The 22,881-nt window shown below is 38.2% G+C and overlaps 1 long non-coding RNA gene across 3 annotated transcripts in view; it reads left to right on the forward strand.

Moving 5' to 3' along the window:
• Positions 1–22,881, forward strand: part of LOC122843721 — a 122,009-nt gene that overhangs the window by 72,731 nt on the left and 26,397 nt on the right. The window contains exon 5 of one of the 3 annotated variants that reach the window (XR_006372760.1): positions 6,280–6,361. The exons of the other annotated variants lie outside the window; for them this stretch is intronic. This is a non-coding gene — a long non-coding RNA (uncharacterized LOC122843721). Of the gene's footprint in view, positions 1–6,279; positions 6,362–22,881 lie in introns of those variants that run through there. 3 annotated transcript variants of the gene reach the window in all.

Here is a 22,881-nt window from a genome sequence, read left to right on the forward strand (position 1 = left end):
ATCACAGACCCCTAACAACCTCTGCAAACCTCAATGACTGTGCAGCAGAGAGTGTTTGAAAGTGGAAGGATCAGAGCTACTGTCATAATCACAGTTGGTATTTTTTCAGCTTTTGTCATCAGCCTCTCATCCAGACCTTTTATTCCTACTTCTTCATTGTAGCCATCTTCATCTCACGCATTCAGCCAATGATTTAAAGAGGAAATAAACTATTTAAAAATGAATAAATAAGCACCTTTACCTCATGGTTCAGTTTTATGCAGGACATAACCCCCACTGCTTCTATCATGATCCTGCCTTCTTTGACTCCTCTTCCACCTCGCGTTGACCTCTCCGCTGCTTCAGCCTCACTTTTTGTCCTGCCCTTTCTTCTCACCCTCATTATTATAATGTCTCCATTCTGCATGACAGAGAAACTGAGGGAGCATTTAACCAGTGACTGGTTGCAATTACAGCAGCTGACCTGCTGAGTTCGTGTCCAACTCTGCCCTTGACCAGGACCCCTACCATATTGCGAAATGCGGCGCAAACAAACAGCGGGGGATGGTTGACGGAGTAAGGATGTACAATTACCATACGTGAAGGTGGATGTGTGGGAATGGCTCGCAACGAAGAGTGCGCGGTCATAAGGCTTCATGCAAACATGTGCACAGAAAGTTGCACAACTGCCCGAGTGCATTTTGCGAGCCTGACAAACCCTGTTTGGGTTCGCGGGTGATGAAAAGAAATCATAGCCCTGTCCCGCTGAGCTTTATGAAACCGTTGTGACAATGTGGAGTGATCCACTTAGGAGTTGGTCGGATCACCCTCAGGGGTGCTGAAGCTCGTCTGATGGCTCCCTTTGGAATTATGTGTGCGAATGGTGGTCAGCCTTGTCCACCCTGACTGAAAGGACGCACAATCCACTGTCGCTGAAATTTTGCGGCTTGCTCCTGAGTCAAGTAGTTCCCAAAATAGCTTCGGATTTTTAAAAACATTTGTATGAATCATGAAAAGTGAACACAAATGTGATTGATGACGAGGGATGTGACAATTCATTCAGCCACAAGACAAGGCAATATGCGACATTGGGTTTGTGAAAGATGCTTTTTTGAAGCATGTTAAGTCACAGTCTTCATTGCACTGTAAATCTGTGAAATTTAAGTGTTGCAAATATTTATTGATATTTGACTGATCTTATAGTTTAGGTTTTATGCATATAAATTCTGCATGCCAGTTATATATTTATACTGCTGGACAGGGATTTCCAGTGCGCTTGATACCCACACTTATGTGTCTGAAGTGGCAGAGATGATAAATCCCAGAGTGACGAGGACATTGTGATGGAGGAAAAGAAGAGAGTCAGGAAATATCCTATCATAATCAACAGCATTAATGCAGCATTTCCGAACTGAATTTCCTACGTCAGAATTTTTATTAAATTTTTTTAAATATTTGTTTTGCTTTTTTTGTTCAAATTAATCATTCCTTCATTCATCTTCTTGTTTTGTGGCTGGACCTCCATGAAACTGAAGGAAGGAATTCCGTTTGCGTGTGTGCAGTGGATAGGGCAAAGTTTCCAGTGTGGGAAGAGATGTGCACTTTGTCAATAAAAGGTCTTGGAAAAACATAAGTACTTCCTACACAAACAGCCAAGGCCCATAGCGTGAACTGCAGACAACACAGTTCCTGTCATTAGCATAAAAATCCCAACTCTTTCTAGTATTAATCAACCAATCATGAAATTCTTAACTATCAAAAGGAACACACTCTAACGCCGCTGCATTGTTTCACACTCAGTTAAGGTTTATGAGTTATAAAAGTCCTGTTAAGCTTATTTGCACACATTAATGCTCACATTTGCTAGTTAAATGCAAGAATAAGATCTTTAAATTACAGAAAGAACAGTCAGAAATTTGCAATGCATTTACCTGCTTTCTGTAAACCTTGAATCCCGACAATACAGATTTTAGCCAGTTAAAACTTCTTTTTAAAAGCTGCAATAAACACCATTTAATTTGTTTGGGTTTGTTTTTCTTCTTGCTGTCCAGCAGTGATCATTCATTAAGTATAAACTCCATCACTGGAATTGTCCAATTCTCAACAGCAGTGATTCTTGTGAAATTACTAGCTGAAAAGACACAAGAGGAAGGCAAGTTATTTTGAAAAAGTTGTGTGTGTTAAAGAGTGAAGGTCAGGACGAGAAATTCAGCGGCAATGGTTACTCCAAAAGAAGCTTAAAGATAATTTTTCAAAAAAAAACAACAAAAAAACAACCTTCCTCTATGAAAACTACAAGTCAAGTTTTTAACGTGGTATTTTGTCGTGTCTTGTCTGTACGCAAAATAGACGAAGCACAGAGACTCTTGCATTGTTCTACTTTAAAGAGGTACAACATCTCATGACATTATTTAGTACCAACAAAATGAATCCAGTTTATATATATATATATGTTACTTTTAACACATAATTATAAAGCAAATCAGATATATCCTGTATAGATGTAATAAGCCACAGTCCTCTCTCATGTAGACTCACATTAATGCTAATGACTCCACAAGAAAAATACACTGAACCAAAATGGAGGGTACAGCAGAACTAAAGGAGGCAGTGTTCTCCAAAAAGATAATTAGTGCCCATCTGCGGTTTGCTAAAAAAAAATGATGTAGTCAAACAGAAGACAGCTTGTAGAGTGTTTTGTAGGAGACTTTTTTTAATTTTTTTTTTTTTTTTTAGCAAAACTGTATCCAAGCCTATTCATCTGAAGGGCCACACCCATTAATTCACTTTCTATATGAGATTTACCAGCACAGATTAGCCTGAGGCAGAGTTGACCCCACCAGGTTGCTTTACTTTGCAGTGTTAGCACAGAGACCGAACACTGCATCCATTCATGCTTCCTATTGAAATGTTTAAAGAAATGTTCTGAACCTCAGTCTCCACACATGCAACAAGACAATGCTAAGCAGGCCAGTACTTTTGGCAGAGAGGAGGTTGAAGGGTATTAAGTGAATGCATTGCAATGGCCATGTTAAAGTCCTGACTATCATCCAGAAAAAAAAAAAAAAAAGCAACTGAAAAGAATGAATCAAGCAGTTTATATAAGGCGACCTGCCAACATCCCACTGTTAAAGCTGCTTGGTGCTGAAGAATGAGCTAAAATTCCTCCAAGCTGATTTTGGGATTGATAAAAAATTTCGCTGCAGTTATGCTTTTTGCTGTTTGCTTGTTTAATTGGGTTTTCCTCTCTTTGTGTGAGATGTTCTCTCTATTTTTAGAGAGAAAAAAATACACAAAACCTGACATTGTTCTGTCCCTGTTATTCTTAATTCTACAAAAACTGCATTTTCCTGGCTCAAGGTCCTTGTCATTTTCCTTGTCTTTGCATTGGTCTACGTGTACGTTTTCACGTAAAGCGGGAGCAGGGCCTTGCCTCTGAGGGTGTTTGCTGTTTCTTTACAGAACAGTGCAGAAGTCTCGGTGGTAAAATAAATAAAAATAAATTGCAAACATTTTACAGATCTATATTTTTGTCCTTACTGACAAAGTTTTATTCCATGATTTCTGGAGTCTCTGCTGGTTGCTATGGGAACTGCTGTTGGCCCTGCAGTCCTGCATTTGTAAGGAAAAAAAAAAAAAAGTTTGTAAAATGTCAGATGGCAAATTTTGGAGAGCTGCTTTAGTTTTGACTTAAAGTGAATTCATCCCACAATCGAAATCCCAAAGGGTGTTCCCATTTCTCTCTGAATTAAAACCTGTTTTATCTTAACATATCTAAACCTTCATTTTCATCCAATTTTTTTAAGAGTGGAGATTTTTTTGTTTTGTTTTCTGAGTCTCAAATAGTTCTGGTGTACTACTGGAACATCCAGAAAAAACTAAGTGCTGCATTTTCATGCTATTCTTTACTAAGAGTTTTCCTAAAACATGGTTATTCCCAAAATTGAAAATGTCAGGGGCTGCTCCATGGGCATTACACATCCAGCACCATGAAAACATTTTCATACATTTGTTTGATTTCTCATCTCAGTTTATTTATTTTTTTTGTGTGTGTGTTTTGGAATTTGCTTTTTTTTTCCATTTGTTTCTTTCTGTGATGGGTCCATTAGGTTCAGAGTTCCTTTCCCCGGGCTGGTTTATTTTTCTCCCTTCACCTCAGCCATTCTTCTCCAGAGGCTGAAATGAGACGCAGATGCTGAGGTGGGGAATTGAAGCCACACTGCATCACGATTCCTCTCAGAAATTTAATTTCACTCCATATCAAACTTTAATCATAGATCAAACTTATCACATGCATTTAAAATAGCAGTTATTTATGCTTCTGGAAAACCATAACTATACACGAGGACCTTTCAAATGTGGAAAAAAAAGGTCCATAAGATCCATAAGCAACTTAAAGCCTAAATCAAAGTTCACACAACGTGTTGTCAAAGTTTTCACACCATCAAATTCCTCAAAACTTATTAATTATATGATAAACATGCATATAATTTGACAAGGTTTGAGGCAGTCAGGCTGATTGCTGTAAATATTTAAATATTGTGGCGACACTGCAGAAAGACTTTAAAAATAGGAGAAGCAGGAAGAAAATTTAAACTTTCTGGTGCCTGATCTGATGCACTCTACTGCTACAACCAGTAGACGGGGGTCTACCACCTCAGGCGCTGGCTCCAAACCCTGTTTCAAAACCCACAGAGGAGCCGCAGTTTCATATTGCTAACGCCCGTGAGTGCTCAACTCTGTGGATCATGCCATCGGCCTCCTAAAATGCCGGTGGCTGTGTATAACTTTTATTTGTCCCAACCACTAATGTGACTACCGAAAAATGAAGTTTTCTTTACTCGTGTCAATTTCTCTTGTTTGTTTTTTTTCTGTGGTTGATGCTGGTGACCATGAAATGACATGGATCAACTTGCTCATTTAAATACACCCAGACATTTATGTAAGTGCATCTAACATTCATGAGGTCATTTGCATAGACCAGGCATGTAGATGGCAGAATCTGAGGCAGAACCTTATATGCAAATCATTCAAAAGGAGGAAATTGCTTGCTACTGTGCATTCATATTTTTATTTCCATATGTCATTTTTGTTTTTGTGCACATGTACACTTTTTGTATGGATCCTACGCTATCCTTTATAAAGACCATAGGTCTAAGCAACAGAGGAGAGTGACTGTTTTACGTCCTCAGAGTCTTCTGAGTGAACTGGCAACAAATGTTGTTCCTGGAGGAAAGTAAGCTCTGACTCTTAGTGCAAGAATGTGCTGGTAAGTGGTGAAGAGAACAGGAGGATTTGGGATGTGATCGAGAAGGTCTTATGTCTGGAAGACTGATCAAGGAATGAAGGGAGGAGGAAACGGAGGGAGTTCTACAGGATTCAGGAAACTGAAGGTCCAGAGAGCCAGTTTGCTCTTCACTGGACAACTCCATTCATCCATCCATCTATTATATACCATTTATTCCAGATTGGGTTCACTGGAAGAACAGGACCGATAGAGAAACCCAGAGGACTTTCTCAGTAATGATTGGAATACTTTTAAAGAATGGTAACTGGAGTAACAGTGTATATCTGAGGCATTGCTCAGACAACAGTGATATAATTTTGCCACATAACCCTCCTCCTTCATGCACAGCCTCATGAAGTAGGCACATGTTTTGCACCCAGTGGGTTTCCAGTTTGATCCCCATTCTTTCTGTTTCAGTCACTCTGCCATTGTGTTTTTGAGTAAGACACTTCACCCTGCTTTACCTGCTAGTGGTGGTCTGGAGGCCTGGTGATTGAATGGCAACTTCTGTCAGTCTGGCAGCTGTGGCTACAATGTAGTTTATCACCATCAGTGTTTGAATGTCTGAATTGGTGACTGTTTGTAGCTTGAAGTGCTTTGGAGTCCTCGAACTTCATAAAGCGCTGTACAAGTACAGGCCAGACCATGTGCAACCATTTGTTTGCACATACAGTACAGACCAAAAGTTTGGACACAGAGTTGTGTCCAAACTTTTGGTCTGTACTGTACTTTAGTTCAAGTTACATTCCTTTATTTTAATTTACAAGCAAGCAGAAAAAGCCGACTATAATTCCGAAGAAGGGACTTTAAAGAGAAAAATATTATTCCAAAGCACTACCGTTTAAGGGCAACAAGAGGAGTAAGGGCTAGGAATTGCATTTTTTATTTATCAAATCATGCAATTATTTTTCAAGGCTGCCAAACCAAAGCAACTATTCATTTCATTTTAAGAGATTTTGTGACTCCTTTAAAATTGATCAAAGTACATGAAAGTCTTTGCTTCCTTCTTCCAGAGGACAGGTGGATGAGATGTGTTTATCAAGGTTTCAATACGACACTTGTGTGCCAGGAGGCACAGCGGTCACAGGATTCGCGGGGGCACAGATGGCAGCACAGGTGTGGAGATGCCACCACATCAAGCACAGTCATCAATGCCATCTAAACACACTGCGCCACAGCTATTTACGCACACACTAATAAAGAGTTTGCATCGGAGCTCTATGCTGGTATTCCATTGCGAACGTCTGACAGGAAGCTTGGCTGTCTGTTGCATTGTTCATTTAATAACTAAATGCAAGTTGGATGTATAGGCACTATGCTGACACATTGAAAATTAACATTAAGATTAGGAGTAACGTGTATTTTACTGTAAAGAATAACAATCCATCTGTCCTGATTGACTTCCTTGCAAAAGCTTTAGTCTGTTACTTTCCTAAAATTGAGAAATTTTGCTTCACTTTTCTTTCCAGGATTCAGTTTGTCCTTTTGACCTGTCAAGCACGTAGGAGTGAACAAAACATGGCAGCTCAAATGATACCCTTAACTAGTCGGCGTTTTGGTGGGTTGCATATTCTGAAGTTTAGAGATCTTGAATTTTTAGGAGTCTGTATCCTCCTCCTAAATTGCCTTTTTTTTGTTGTTTTCAAGTTGTGACTTCTGAATTTAATCAAGTGTGCTGTTTTGAATAATAAAACATGTTTTAGATAAGTGACTAGAAAAATAACGGCAAACCATAGATGCATCTAAACTTGCAGTAACCAATTTTATTTACTCTTATTAAATGTGCCTTACAAAAGTATCTCCTAAAGTATTTGTACGCTTTTTTTTTTCTTTACAATAGTAATAAACAACATGATTCCTGTACACTAATGAATGTGTAATTCTATTGGTCGTTGCCTTTATAAACCCCTATGTTGGATTAATTACAGAAAAGAGTGCTCTTCATGCTGAATTCATAAGAGAAAAGGGTGATTTGGTTTATAATGAGGCTCGCTCATTACAATGACAAGTCCTCATGGCTCATCAGGCTGACTTTGAGGAGGCAGTCTCAGAGTCAGCAACCTTAATTTGTGCTTTATTAATATCAAGAGAAGATTAAAAGCACACAGTACTGTAAAAAAGTGGCCAGCATTTTGCAAGTTTTTATCAGCTTTGCAATGATTAATAGAAATGATATAACTGATGCAATTCATTTCTCATGCTGTAAATAGTAAAACAGTAAAAGCTTCATCTAAACATTTCTATTCAAGTCTGAAATTAACACACACGATCTCATTAACTTTGAGAAAAATCAGCAGATATTTTATTCAAATTAAAATGATATCACTGTACTCAAATGTAAGTGTTTGAAATAAGTTCATTTTGCTAACTGACCATCTTGTTTATCATTACAGGCCTTGCTTCTACCATGAGACAACAGTAATTCACCTTGTTGTTTGCCAACTGCTAATTAGATCTCTTGTACATCCGCCAGTAAAATCTTCATGTGCAGTCTGGTTAAAAATGAAAGAGCACAATTATCCACAACTAAAACAATTGCCAGAGGAATACAAGAGTGCATCAAAAAATGTAGTAAGTAGACCCCACACCCGTTTTCATTCAAATCGTAGGGATAATTACGATGAAGAACACAAGAAAATTGCCTTCTTTAACATATCTTCACCATTTCGGTTGTTCAGTAATTCAGGGATCGGAAAACAAAATATGCATCGACTCCATTGAGTCTATGGAAACGGTGTGAAAATTTTCCAACCAGGTCTCATTTCTCTTTCACCAAGTTAGATTCCCACACTGAATGAACAATAGAAGAAAATGTAATTCGCTTGAGGGGCTGAATGCATAAAATTCTTCTCTGTTCAGAGACCGTCTCACCTTCAAGCCATCTACAACAAAGAGGAGTCTATAAAACTGTCCTTCCACCTTCATTAAAACGGGATTAAAGGCACTTTTTTTTTTTTCTTGTGGCTATAGGCATTGAACACCTACAGAGAAGATTATGGTTTGTGGCTCAGACGGTACTGAAAAGGTATTCTTTTCCTACTCTTCCCATAAGTCCCACTCTCTGCCACCTCCAGCTTAATTTTTCTAATTTAGCAATTGGCCTCTTCTTTTCTTGTGAATTGTCACATCTTCTCTTTGTCCAGCTTTCACTCAGTACTCTACATACAAATGTGTAAGTTTTTAGTTGTATGGCTTTTTTTTTTTTTTTTACAGTTCGATGGATGCGTAGTGATTGTGGTGGGTGTAAGGACAAAGTCCTACCTGCTGTGGCTTTATTTCTGACCTATAAGAAAATAGCAATATCTTGCTGTGTTATAGGAATGGGCTGGTGAAAGTCTTTAGAGCATATCTTCACCAACTGTGCACATCTACAGATGAAAATCTTTGCTCGTTCGACTTCGCAAAATAGCTCAAGCTCCGTCCAATTGAATGGAGAGCCTCTGTCAACATACAAGTCTTTCCTCTGGAAAGATGAACTGGGTAATTCCATCCTTCAATCTTAACCTATGCCTGGTTGCTCTGACTGTTCCAGGTTGCTGTCCTGCTGGGACCTTGGCCCATGTCTCAATTATTTTGGCGACTCCAACAGATTTTTCTTCCAGGATTCCCTTGAAGGGAGCAACATGAACACTGACCACTGTTCCTTTACCCAATATAGAAAAGCATCACATAAACAGGATTCTGCCACCAGCATGTTTCACAGTGAAGACACTATGTTCAAGGTTTAAAGCGATGTGCAGCTTTCATGGAATCTTGGTCTCATCTGAATTGAGAATCTCCTCCTAGATGATTACTGTGTCCATTTCAACAGCTTTACCTAAGTCACTCAATGGTAGAAATGACCTTGAGAGGGTTAGTGGTCGACCTGTTAATTGAGCAGGATGGAAATGTAGGTCTTCAGATCTTTATTCATGAGCTATCTGATGCGTTCCTTGGTCTTCGTGATGTTATATGTTCAACAATGTTCTTTAAAGGGGCATTTTTAAGTGTTTTCCAGGCACTTGCTGGCTGTCTTTTATGGGCTCTGGTGACGGCAGGTTACTACTGTCTGTGGGTGTTTTCCAACAAAGGAAAAAAAAGGTTGTTTGAACTATTGGTAGGAATTTGTAGATTGTTATGTGCCAAAGATTTTGTGGAGCTTAGCTTTGTGTGTGGGGTTTCTGGAATTGACGGTCTGATGGGACAGACAGTCAATTCCTTGCCATATGGTCTTGCTATATATGAGGCCATCTTTGATCCTGGTAATTCTGTTAGATTAACATAAAGATTAATCCCAAACGCGTAAGACTCGTCAGCTGCTGTTTGTATGACAAAGTAAGGATATGTTTATGTGAGACCAGCTGACCAACCTTATAAGAAGACTGTTTGTCTAATCTATAACAAAAACAATTCTCCATTTTGATTTATACTGAGGTTAATTTGTGGCACTGGATTTCATTTATTTTTTTGGACTCTTATGAATTTTCATTATAAAAAAAAAACACACATTTTCCCCTCTCTTCACAAAATGTGCCATTTTGTCTTGGTCTGACACAAAGAATAGAAGCAAAAGAGAATGAATAACTAATAACCACACGTTGATGTTTGTGGCTGTAACATGACAAAATGAGAAACGGCTCAAGGTGCAAAACAAGTTTTTTGCAAGGCACGCTATATGTTGATTTAGAACAGTCGCAAGCAACATAACAGAATTTTTTTTAGCTGTGATTTGTATTTTATTTTATTTTTTATCACTCTTCTAGACAGTACAACAGTGCTGTATTGTTATTCATCCAGTATATGGATTTTCAGCTGCTATTTGTTTTAGAGGCACTGGTGGAAACTGTAAACATAACACTGAAATATTATCCTCTTAAAAACTTAATATGCTGAACCCCTTATCACGCCCACCAGATTCAGAGTAATGTGAGCATTAATCTTTTTCCACCTTTCTATTTTAAGTCCAGAGGTTAATCTCCACATTGGTGTTAGTCCAAAGTAACAAGGTTTTAAGGCCGCAAAATACTTGCTGGTTAATTCTGGAAGCCGGCAAACTCTACAGTGCTGGGAAGGTTATATGCAACTCCTTTATCAACAGAAAACACTTTGACTGCAATCTCCTGGCCTTGTTTGAATAGATCACTTTTTACCAGTTGGCATTATGAACTGAATCTGAACTTACGGTATAATAACTAAAATTTAAAGGGAATATACGTAAATATGTTTGAATCTGACTAAATGATTAGACTCGGATTGTTTCGGTTACATACTTTTGAAAGTCAATCAGATCTATTTGTCTTCTAAAGTGCCTTGAGATTACTTTAGTTATGAAATGACGCTGTATAAGTAATTTGACTTGAATTTAACTGAATCATCAAGACCTTCTTATTTTCATAGCAACAAGGGAAAACTACTCACATTTCTAGGTTTAAATGAATTATCCATTAAATTCTTAGTTCACGCAGTATTTTGCCCTTTTTCAACAGTTAAAAAGGGCAAAATACAGCGCTATAGTTTTCCAGATGATAAATTCATCGGACACCTACTCTCTAAGTGGAATAAAAAGAGACCAGGAAAGATGAGAAGCACTATGAAATTGCAAGTACAAGGGCAATTAAATTGAATGCGCAGAGCATAAGGACAGCGACAAAAGAGATCAATGTCTGCTGTTGTTTTCAGTGGAGTTTTATATTGGTTTGCTTAAACCACATGAGTTTCCTCCAGTCCTGACTGTCAGGCATTAGTAAAGTAAACATTTTTAAAGATTTATCTCTTCAGCAAAACCAACTAAAGTAATGCAAGCATTGTGGTATCAAGGACCTTTTAATTGAAAGTTGTTTTTTTTCTTACTTCTCATATGTATTGTGCAACAATGGGTTTGGTTTGCCATTTGCCTGTAAATAACTAATAATATCCATCCATTTTCTATACACCCTTCTTCCCTAAATGGGGTCAGGAGGGTTGCTGGTGTTTATCTCCAGCTGCGTCCCGGGCGAGAGGCGGGGTTCACCCTGGACAGGTCGCCAGTCTGTCGCAGGGCAACACAAAGACATACAAGACAAACAACCATTCACACACACACTCACACCTAGGGAGAATTTAGAGAAACCAATTAACCTGACAGTCATGTTTTTGGACTCTGGGAGGAAGCCGGAGAACCCGGAGAGAACCCACCATGCACAGGGAGAACATGCAAACTCCATGCAGAAAGATCCCCGGCCGGGAATCGAACCCAGGACCTTCTTGCTGCAAGGCAACAGCTCTACCAACTGCGCCACTGTGCAGCCCAACTAATAATATATCAATAATAATTAAAAAAAATTTGGATCAAGAAGGTCCTGGTTATCGAGCAATAAACCTTCAGTCTGTTTTTGCTTATGAATACCTGCCTCATTAAGTTTAGATATTAAATAACAATTGATTAAGGATTAAGTTTAGCAATGCAAATATATAGGATAAATGTAAACATTTATGCACCTTAATAATTCAACCTTCCTGTTACATACTTTGATCAACAAGCTCATTTGGCTAGTAACACTCCAAAACATTAACGAAAATGTTTTGAACAATAATCAAAATAAAAAAGTAAAATGGTAATATTGAACGAATAAGAGTAGAAAGCAATGATTCCATTATTCAATAAAAACTAAGTAATTTGTTTTAATATTTACTCTGCACTCTAAATGTGGAGAAAACTGATTTATTTTTGAGGAATTTGGGAATGAAGCCAAACTAGCTTATAACTAATAAAGTTTGGGCAGCACCATAAATCTTAGGAATTACTCTCATGGAAGCACCAAAATATGTAAGAATAAGACAGGATCTAAATCAAAGGATGTCACATATGTTTTATATAGCAGGTCACAACACAACCAGGAACATGCATCCCCAAGAGCATTTTGAGATATTTGTAATTCCTGAAAGTGAGGATTCCAAACTTTCCAACGATGTCAATGGATGGAAATAAAGAAATTTTAAAAAGAAGTAGAAATGCACATTTGAATGTGGCACTCTGCGAACGAGATTAGTGAGAAAACGTCTCTCAACGTTTCAGAAGCACTGTCATCACACCTGATGACAAAGGCCGTTCATTTGCATTAGCAAGCAGCGCAAGTTTTTCTTTCCCTGCAAAATTAACTCTAATAGTCCTAGATCTTCATTGGAGATTAATATGCAATTTTCTGTAACATTCATTGTCTTGTAGTCTAAAATGTATTGCAGCCTCTTACAAGGATTGTTCTGTGTTTAACTTCATCCATCCGTCCATAATCGGGTTCCCTCTACCTGTCCCATGAAGAGCTTTAAAGATTTTCCACACCGTGTTGCTGCCACAACTTTAGTTAATAGATGCCATTTCTGCATGAAGGCCTAAAAGTAACGGTTTGTTTTCGCTGACCAAAGCATAGTCACACTTTTCCAAATTTTATTAGTAGCAGTAAAAACCTGTTTTGTTTCTTGCTGCAGTTTTTTCATTTTTGTCTCCTAGAATCCAAGCAAACTACATTGAAGTTTCTCATTGCATTACAAAATGTAAATAAATATTCCTTGGGTATGAACACTTTCTCAAGGAGGCCCTTAAAAATGTTCACCCCACTAAGAAAAAAATCAAAGGCTTCTACCTTTTAAGTATTTTTACACATTCTACTTTTTACTGAGTTTGTTTTGAAATATGGATATATTCAACATGTTTCACCAAAACCGGGGCCTTAAAGAGGTCCGTAGTATCAGAAGCAAGCCTACACTGTGACTACAAGAATGAAATCTCCTCTGGCTCTTCACCCATAAATATTTCCTTTATATTTTCCCTCCATCTTCCTAACCTCTGTCTTTCTGCAGACCCTGCTCTCCCTTTTCAATCTCCTCTTCGAGTCCTATTGATTTCTCCGACTGTGGCAGATGATGGCAGAGCGTTGTTTGCCATGTGATAATTGTCTCATCGCTGCGAGCTGTGATGAGTGCTCCAGTTCCTCCCTGCTTATTTATTTATTAATGGAACATTTCACCTGCGCCAGACTCGAGAGGAAGAGTCGGGCAGGTTAAACAAGTGCAAGGCCGTCCCTTATCGATTAGAAATGGGGAGACGAAGGGGGAAGGGGAGGAGGCACGAGTCAAAATGCGACATTCAGAATACATAAGCGTTGTCGGTGGGATGTAGGATTGATTTATGGGGGAATGAGAGCGGGATCAACCTCACTCAGCATGCTCACTTGGTTATTTCTGCTATAAGAACATTAAATAATTTTTTTTCTAAATACTGAATCGATCAAAAGAACTTTCCCGCGCAGAATGAATGGGGGGAATATCAATTATTTTGACAATTTTTTTTCTTTCTACTAGTTTTTACAACTCAAAGCTCAAGTTTTCTTTGTCGTTGTATGAATTGTACGCTGCGGCGTGATGACCTTGGAGTAGGTGAAGTCCAGGCTTCTTTCATTATTCGTGTTTTAATATTTGCAGAGTTCCAAAAGCATACAAATGTGTGAAAATGTTTATGTAGGTGTGACTTAGTAACACTAAAACATTTGAAATTATTCACTGGCCACTTGGCGGAGATAACATCACTACTCCTATTTGTGACAGGAAATAAGACAGGGAACAATTAATAATCTAATGTGGAACTACATGCAGTGTGCTAACATTTTGGTAAGGAGACTTTGCGTGTTTCATTCAGTCTAATGAAAAACATTGCTCAGAACTGACAAGCTTGCATGGTGTGGAAAGGCTGGCTTTTTGGTGGGTAGATTCATCAAAATGTCCCAATATTCCATCTGATCCATATCAAAACTGTACACATGTTTCAGTGCACATCAGTGGGTGCTATAAACATATCATTTTGTGTTTTGAATGGCTAAACTGAGAGGTTCCCTTTTTACTCAGATATCAAAGCCCCATGAGACTCCCTGTGTTTATAGTAGTTAGTTCAAGATAGGACTTTGGCTGGGCCACTCATCATGCTATGTTTTTCAGTCACAAGAAACTTTCTTTTAGATTTTAGAATATGGAAAATCACAGTCTCCTGATTCCTTGAAGACTATGCAATACCCTGTTAGGTCAGCATTTAGCTTTAGCCCCTACTTCTTCATCGATCTCCTGCTTGGCATGGCCATATTTTTCTATAATCCTATGCAAACTGTGCAGTCTTAATCCCTAGTAACTAGAAATGCCAATAATTCTTTGGAATTTTTGTTAGCGCACAACTCACGGAACTGCTGGTAACGCCTAATAAAATCGCTAGAGTCTACCTACATCAAAAACCTTTTCCGTCGACACTAGTCCATGCGTTCTCTCAGTCAGCTGTGCAAAATGACCTAGAGAGGGGAACTTTTACAACAAGCAACAAAAGTCAGTACATCTCCCGGTATCATAAAAGAGACACTGCAGAATGTGTTACTGAGGCAGGCTACCCGGCCAATTACCCACCGAACATCTACCGACGAGATTCCAGATGTTTCATAAGGACTGGAAATTCTGCACAATGTACCACTGCTGCTCACGTCGGCAGTAACAACACGCGGCGGAAACATGTTTATTTTTACAGAACACACATTTAAGCGTGCGACTGAACTCAATGTTGCTTCTATCAACTCCAACTATGAAATGATGTTTGTAAGAAGCTCTGCAAATAATGTCTATAGCCATCGCCATGTTGAAATACTTCACCAGAACGCTGTCTAACGTCAAACCCAGCCACGACTTCACAGGTTAATAATTATACTCATTTTAAATATTCACTCTGACCCATTCCTGTTTGTTTTAATGTATCAAAATTACTATAAATAATACAAATATTATGACAGTTGCAATATTATTGCATGGGCAGCATTAGTAATAGCATTTCTGTTTGTATGGTGCTGTCACTCCCAGGCGCAGTGACCCCTGGTGGCAAGTTAATAGTAAAGTATGTGTTCCTTGACCATCTATCGTACCTACTTTAACTGCTGGAGATCGTCATGCTACAACTCCTTCACTCTTCGAAGAGCAAAGAGCCATTCCTGACAGCTGTGAAGTAATGAAAGTTTTAGTTGAGTCTCATTTGAAGGCACTTGTTTTTCCTTTCTTGCCTAAGGAAAAACAAACTTTGCTGGCAAAAGATAGATGCCGAGACAATCTGAAAAATCAGAATGAAGTGCAAGGGAATAAAATTCAATAATTGGGAAAAAATAGGCATAAAAGCTTCTTATACATATTAACCATCTACTTAGTAATGAAAGAGCTGAATTACTTTATTAGACCATTGCCCAATATAGATAATTTGATATAGATTTATTTTATTTTATTGATAGCCATGAATGATTTATGTGTTGACCTTGACCAGGTTTGAAGTAGATGGGACATTAAAAGGATTGTTCAGATAGTTCAAAGTGGGGTTCCTTTAAGGGATTGTGAGCGGTTAATATCTTACATCTCACCAACACAAATATGTACGTCAATCATCTTAAAGCAGCTTCAATCAAAACGAGAAAAAAGGATAGACAAGCTCATATAATACGGGAGGCATGGCGAAAGACTTGAGAACCAGAAGGTCTAATCAAAGGGAAGTAGAGGCAGCTGGGAGAGAGAGAAGGGAAAACAGAGGAGGAGAAACAGCTGTGTGGAGAAGCTGACTGGCAGGTTGAGAGAGAGTGAAAGAAAAAAACAGCACAGAGAGGATTAATGGAAGGAAAACCATACCACTATGGAGATCAGTAAACTGAAATGGTAAGATTTAAGGAGCTAAGATAAAGTCATGACCATAACACAAACAACTAAGAATCATGACACTGTCTGAATCTGCAGCAACAATCTTGTTCAGGTGTCACAGCACTAGTACAATTTGTGAATCAGAATCAGTTAAATAACGGAGAGCTGAAATTATTTTGTGAATTATACCTCTACTTAGCTAAAAAAAAAAAAAAAGAAAAAAAATTGAAATGTTTGTTACACAGACAAAATAAAAAAAGCCTCACAAAGTAGTAAATGGTGTAAAAATAAAAATCTCACACAGGTAGTAAAAAATAAAATAAATTCCACTAAAAGTGTATCTATAATTATATTATGCAACTATAAGCATTGTAGGCCAAGTATTAGTACGTGTTTTGTGTGAGAATGTGGCATTCTTCTGAAATGATTTGAAGAATCATTCAGAGCATGCGGTACCTGAAAATTAAAACACCCTCTCCTGCTCGGCACTCGTGAGATGACGGGTCACATTTTCCCCCCCGTGTCTGCATCAAAAACAGCCGCTGTTAGAGAAAAAGCTTTCTGCAGTCAAGCAGCTCTGATTAGAGCTTCTCTCCGCTGATTGCTGCTAGAGTGGGTGAAAATACTCCTCCTATTATTATAAGCGTCATTCTATGCCCTTAACATCCACCATGGTGTTGACAAGAGACCAGCATGTGAGGGAAAAAATACATAGGGCTGTGTTTTTTTATTATTATTATTTTTTAGCCCGGGTGATTTTTTGGGGACTATTTGCTCTTTTCTTTTCTTTTCTTTTTGGTAGGAATCTCTTTGCTCATGAGTTATTTTTAGTGCAATGTCTCATTTTTAGGCGAACCAGAGAACACTATTTTTTTGAAATGGTGTGGAATGAATTCTTGCCTAAAGGAAGTAAATATTAACAATTGCCAAAGGAAGAAGTCTTCTTTTCAAAACCACTCAATATTATAAGAAGTTTGATTATTTTTGTGGAGCAGTTCACCCAGTGAAACACAGAAAAATGACCTAGACACAGACTGATGTTTTTAAGTCTTCAGTATCATGTTCGTTTTCTGCTTAAAGAAAATGAAAATATGATAGATGATTAGAATATTACAGCAGAGAAATAAGAATAACATTTTACAGAAAAGTTGAATATCTGCTTAGAAGTTATTGTTAAAATATGATTTAAATTTGATCATTCTCATAATACAGTTTACTGAGAATTGCTGAGTATTTGTCACAAAGGGGAAAGAGAAATGCATAATTTGATAAAGCAATTTCTTAGGTTTCGTCTCACAAGGAGGCAAAAAGGTGAGAAGTCAGTATGGTGTGTTACTAGTTACACAAAGTAATGTGGATTATTAAATATTGTTTTCCTTATTGCACATCATCACTTGAACCAGTTATTCACTGGATTATCTAAGGGCCATCTAGTTCATTACAATCATTGGCCAATTTCAGTATTGGATAACAAAAATGATAATGTTATTTTTAGCATTGTCTTTATTTGATAGCCTGCTAGAGTTGGCAGTGGAAGTAGACAGAACTGTTTGGTACCTGGAAAAGGTTTGGGAGAGACCCGACAGAAGTATCGCAAGTCTGATTGTGTTTGTTTTGACGGAAACGTTGTTGAAATTGGAACAGAAGAGGATCTGCATCACTTTGACTCAACAATTTGATTACAGAGAAGCTTGAACGATAAGTGATCCAACAACAACTAATGTAGAAAGTGTCAAATGTAACTGAATTCAATAATAAAATTAAGCAAGAATTTAAATGCTCAGGGTACACAATTTGTTACAAAAAAAAAAAGCTACTGACGAGACCCATAGTGTTCAAGGTGTAGTATCTAAATAGAGCTACAGGTGTGACATTATCTGGACCTTTCCTCATTCTTTAAAGAAACAGTAATCATTCTGTACATAAATTTCTGATTTTGATTACACTACTTAATAAATCTGATATTCTTCCTCTAATTTTATTTCATGTCTTATTAAAAGTCTCCAGCCGGAAGCTTTGAATTACATCAACATTAGCCTATTCTTGCTCACTGAAACACGCCACCGTGTTAAAAAGCAACAACAAAAAAGGCCATTAAAATGCAATTTGGATCCTGTGTTGTGTTTGAACAGACTGGAGGAGTGAAGTGTACAGATTGGCAACACGGTGTCTGGCGGGGACGCCGCATACAAGCATGTGTGTGTGAACGCATCAGTGTGTGAACGCATCAGTGTGTCAGCGTGAAAAATTGATTGCTGATGCCCATTCATTTTTTTGGTGGGGGTCATTCTCAGCTCATTGACCTCGGTGTAATTACCTTTGGGATGACTGGGAGTGGTATTTAAACTCATGACACTCATCTTGTTTACCATCCCTCCCAGCAGAAGATTTCCAATAAACAAGCTAAAAATAGACTTTAAACACTGTTGCTACGCTCAAGTTTTTCCCTCAATATGTAATTGCTTAATGAACTGGAACCACCTGTACCTTGTTTTAAAGGCCCGTCGAGAGGCTTTCATTTTGTGATTTCACCACTTGATGCAGCGCTTCCTGTTTGTAAGTAAGAAATAACAATGAAAAAGAAGCACAGAAAACGGAAAATTTGAGAGAGAGAAAGAGAGAGGGAGTTTTTAATTCCTCAACCAATTAATTTTTTTTTTGTAATTCATATGTGTTGAATAGGGGTGTAACAGCGTCTCGCTCACAAGATATTGGATTCATAAGAATGAGGAAGGGAGATAAAAAAGAAAAGTCATATTTTTCATGTTTTCAAATGTAGGATAAATATTTTATACATCTCAGTCAGTCCAGTGAACAGTTTTCAGCAGTCGCTTCCATCAATAATTTTATTTGTTTTTAGAGCTTTTGTTGTTAGTTTTGTGTAAGAGATTCACACTTAAAATATAACATAAGCTCAAGGTCAAAGCACTTACTTCCATATCCAGGAAATCAGAATAAGAGTTTAGACCTATTTCACCAGACAGAGTTGCATGCTAAAAGCAACTGGAAAGCACTTTGCAAGACTTTGATGACAGATGTGGGGTTGTACTGTTGTGGGATCTTATTCTACCCTTAAAATTGACTAGTTGCTTCACCCTCTGCCATTATTGTCACTAATGGTGGTGATATGTAAAAGAAAATTACTTTAGCTGTTAATTGGAGGAGTGTTGTCTCACAGTGAGCTTCAGATATTTTTTTCTAATTTTTTCCCCCCAATTTTTACGCCTCGCATAACTCGTTTGGTGTAACGTACTAGTGTGTACTTATTTATAAAAGCCCACATAAGGACTGGAGTTGCAAAAAAAGCATGTAGCCATGGTAACACAACAGTCAAAGTATCAAGATGATTCTTTAAACCTTTACAAAGTAAACGTCCTAATTAAATCCTAAATGTACAATTAATTTTTCTCAGCTGAATGCATTAACTAAAACTAAAATGTAATAACATTGTTATTCTCTATAAATGATGCTACAGGTTTAGATCTATGGTCTGTGTTACAATTAAACCATTTCTAGGGCCCCTGAGTGTCTGGAGGCCCCTGAGTGTCTGGAGGGCCCTGAATGGCCCCTACCAGCAGCTACTGAGTTTTCTTTGCCTTGATATCCCAGTCTTATAATTCTAGATCTCAGAGGTGCTAACATCAAACTATTATTTAGAGTAAACCCCTTTGAGCTTTTTGGATCTATAAATCAGTCTGCTGCCAGGTTGTTCTAGAGGCTAATAGATATTATTAGGGTTTAATTAGTAAAATAGCAGCAAATTAGCTTATTTCATAACTTTATAACCAGAGACCTTCTCTCTTCTGGTTTGTTTTCCAGCTACAGTCTCAGATCAGTTCAGCCCTCCAGGACTGTCAGCAGCAGAAACAGAAACTTTGTACCTGTTGGGGAAAATATAGACTATATTTGCTTTGCATTTCCCCGCATGATGGCAATGATATAGTAAGATCCAATAAAATACTTGATTGTGGGTTGTTGTTTGGTGTTTTAAGATCTTGTTCAATGTGCCCCTTTTTAACTTTGAGCCCCTGCCCCTCCAAAGGTCTCTGCACGGCTCTGCATCAAACTGATACCCAAAGTGTGTTTGTTGTGAAGATCTCCCATTGAAATTATAGTGTGACTCGTAACGTTTCTGTATTGTTCAGCTAAACAGAAAGATGCGACATCTTTGAAATATTTCCTCTGCCTGGGTTTTAATGCAATTTGTATATTTTTTTTTTCACAAAACTACAAGATTGTTATAATACAAACACAGTTTATGTGAAGCTCAGAAAGACATGCTGAAATGCTTTGTCTTAGTATGTCAGTCAATCAACCAGTTGCCATGTTATATGAACAGCTGGGTGTTATATGTATCATCATCAGTCATTTAGATCATTGTCTGAATAGGACAAAAGTAACAGGAAATTCGGTTTCAAAACATTTTATTGTTGACACTTCAGGGCTCATTAAAACAAGTCAAAAGGAAGAAAAAAAGTAAAATGATCCACAGAGACGATGGGCAAAATGTCACTCAGTTGGAAAATGGAATAAATTGCTTTTCTATTGAATAACTTTTAATCATTTAAAGATGGTTCCGTTACTTGATTACAGAATAAATTCAACCTTTTTTTTGTTTTAAATATAGAATGTAAACCCATGGCAGTTGTTTATATTTACTGATGATTTTATAAGCGATTATTGAACATCTCAGTTAAATTTGCTGAGAAATCTTTTTTTTTCCTTCTTCTTCTTTCTGAGCCGACTTTAAATAATCCCATCCCATGTCATTCATGACATTTTAGCTCAGGCTTCCACTACAAAGCACTTTATGAAGCTGGAGTGCAAGATGCTAGTTAGTTATGTGGAGCAGCCACAGTGTTATGATGAGATGTGTATTGATTATATATGTAAATGCGATGTTTTGTTGTCGTGGTCGCCGTGTCCCTTTTTTCGGCCTTCATCGTGTTCAGCAAAAGTCTCCCAATTTATCTTCCCGCTCTCAGCCTTCGCCACTCTGTCAATTAATCTCACCTGTTTTTTCCTCCTGGTGATCACTCCTTGCAGTATTTAAAGGGGTCAAGCATACATTGTGACAGCTGACAGGTGAAGAGGATGACTCATTGTCTCGTCATTGTGACTCCTGTTAGTGGGTAGGACATAGTAGGAAGCATTTTATCCTCAAAACTGACATGCTGGAAGCTAAAAAAAAAAAAAAAAAACGGATGTAAAGATTCAAGAGAGGTTGACGGGGTGAATATTCAAAAGTTCAACTGGTATGCGGGTTAGGGTTAGGGAATTGTAATTATACATCAACAGCGGCCCAAGGAAGGAACAATTATGAACATAGGCAGCCAAGACTCGACGATATACGTTGGACGCAAAAGCTCACCTGTGTTGTCCGATGTAGCAGAAAAGCCACTAACTGAGGTGATTCTTCAGCCTCTAAATTCCCCAAAACACAATTTAGCTGAGAAGTTGTAAAATGTATAAGAAAAATAAGGTTATACCGTTGCAACTTATGGGACTCAAATAATCAGATGTTTTGGTGTCGGATGCCGAAGGTGTTTAGTTGAGTCTGGGAGTTGAGAGGTCAGGGCTGTTTTGGTTTCAAAACAGGTACCAACACACTAACAAGCATGCAGACTTCAAGTTATATGTGACTCATACATTGATCTTCTCGTCCTTCTGAGGAGAAGGAGGCTGTGGTCGGACCCTACAGGTTATTGTGGGATCCTCATTTTCTTAGCCGTGGCTTTTCACGCTTCCCCGTTGCATTCCGATTTTGCATCCATCTTGCCTATCAGCGTCCTCTTTACCGTCGTGACGGGCAAGACCCCAGACTAAAACCGAGCAACGTCATGACAAACTTTGAGGATGATACTTTAAAATAGTATTTTTTTTTTCTTTACCTCCCCCCAGGACCAAATAAAGATTGCTAGCTCATTTGTGCACATAAATATGGAAATGTTTTAGCACCATGCTGGCATCGTTGCTGACATCGCTTCACAACCTCACATGCTAAGCTTTCCTGGCTTCCTCGCTGTAGAAGTCAGTGTAGGTTTCTATATTAAGCTGAAACCGCTTTAAAGGTGCACATAAAAGCTGGTCAGACTAAACATTTAGCAAAGATTACGGACAGATAATAGCAAAACAAAATAGAAAATTCCCATAGGTGTTACTTGTGTTGCTTTCTGGCACTTGCTTTTCAGCTCTGCTTCTGATAGACGGTCACTTTCACTGTCCCGCTCATGCTTAATGAACCCCAGTGTTTCTATCTTAATTGAATGCCTTTCATGCCTCGCTGTTCATCTCTCCCTTTTGTTTGTGAATAAGGATGCTGATGACTAATGAATAAGGTTCTCTCACAACTAACATCTTTTATGAGGCCCTCTGGGGTGGGTGGAGGGGCTGCAGGTACGCAAGCAATGACATGTAAAAAAACAACAACAAAAAAAACAACAATCTGACAAAACACACACCGAGACACTTGTGTCCACATTCCCTGAATGGAAAGGGGATGGGAGGGAAAAAGTCCAGCAGAGTCATTGTTAGTAACTAAAATGCTGACTTTTCTCTCATCTAGTTGGCTGCATGGTTTTCAGAGAAAAGCCCTAAAAAAAGCATCAGCAAGTTGGTACACTTTGTTGGGAGGTGTTGCTGGAAATGTCAAGCTTTTTAAGGCACTGACCTCATTAAGTAATCTATAGTATACAGCATTTCCCTTGATTCCACCACTCTCTTGCTCTCTCTCTCTCTCTCTCTCTCTCCCACACGCCCACACACGCACACACACACACATACACACACACACACTAAAATGCCCATAGTGCCAGCTTGCAGCATTATCTCCAGAGATAAGTGCTTCAATGCAGTAAAATAGCTACATTGCCTACCTTAGGCTATGGTAGTGTGGCTTTGGCTCAATTTGGACACAGACAATCAAAAGTGAAATGCATCTTTCATTGCATTTCTCA

This window comes from Gambusia affinis, linkage group LG14 (assembly GCF_019740435.1).
Source record: "Gambusia affinis linkage group LG14, SWU_Gaff_1.0, whole genome shotgun sequence".
Lineage (NCBI taxonomy): Eukaryota > Metazoa > Chordata > Actinopteri > Cyprinodontiformes > Poeciliidae > Gambusia > Gambusia affinis.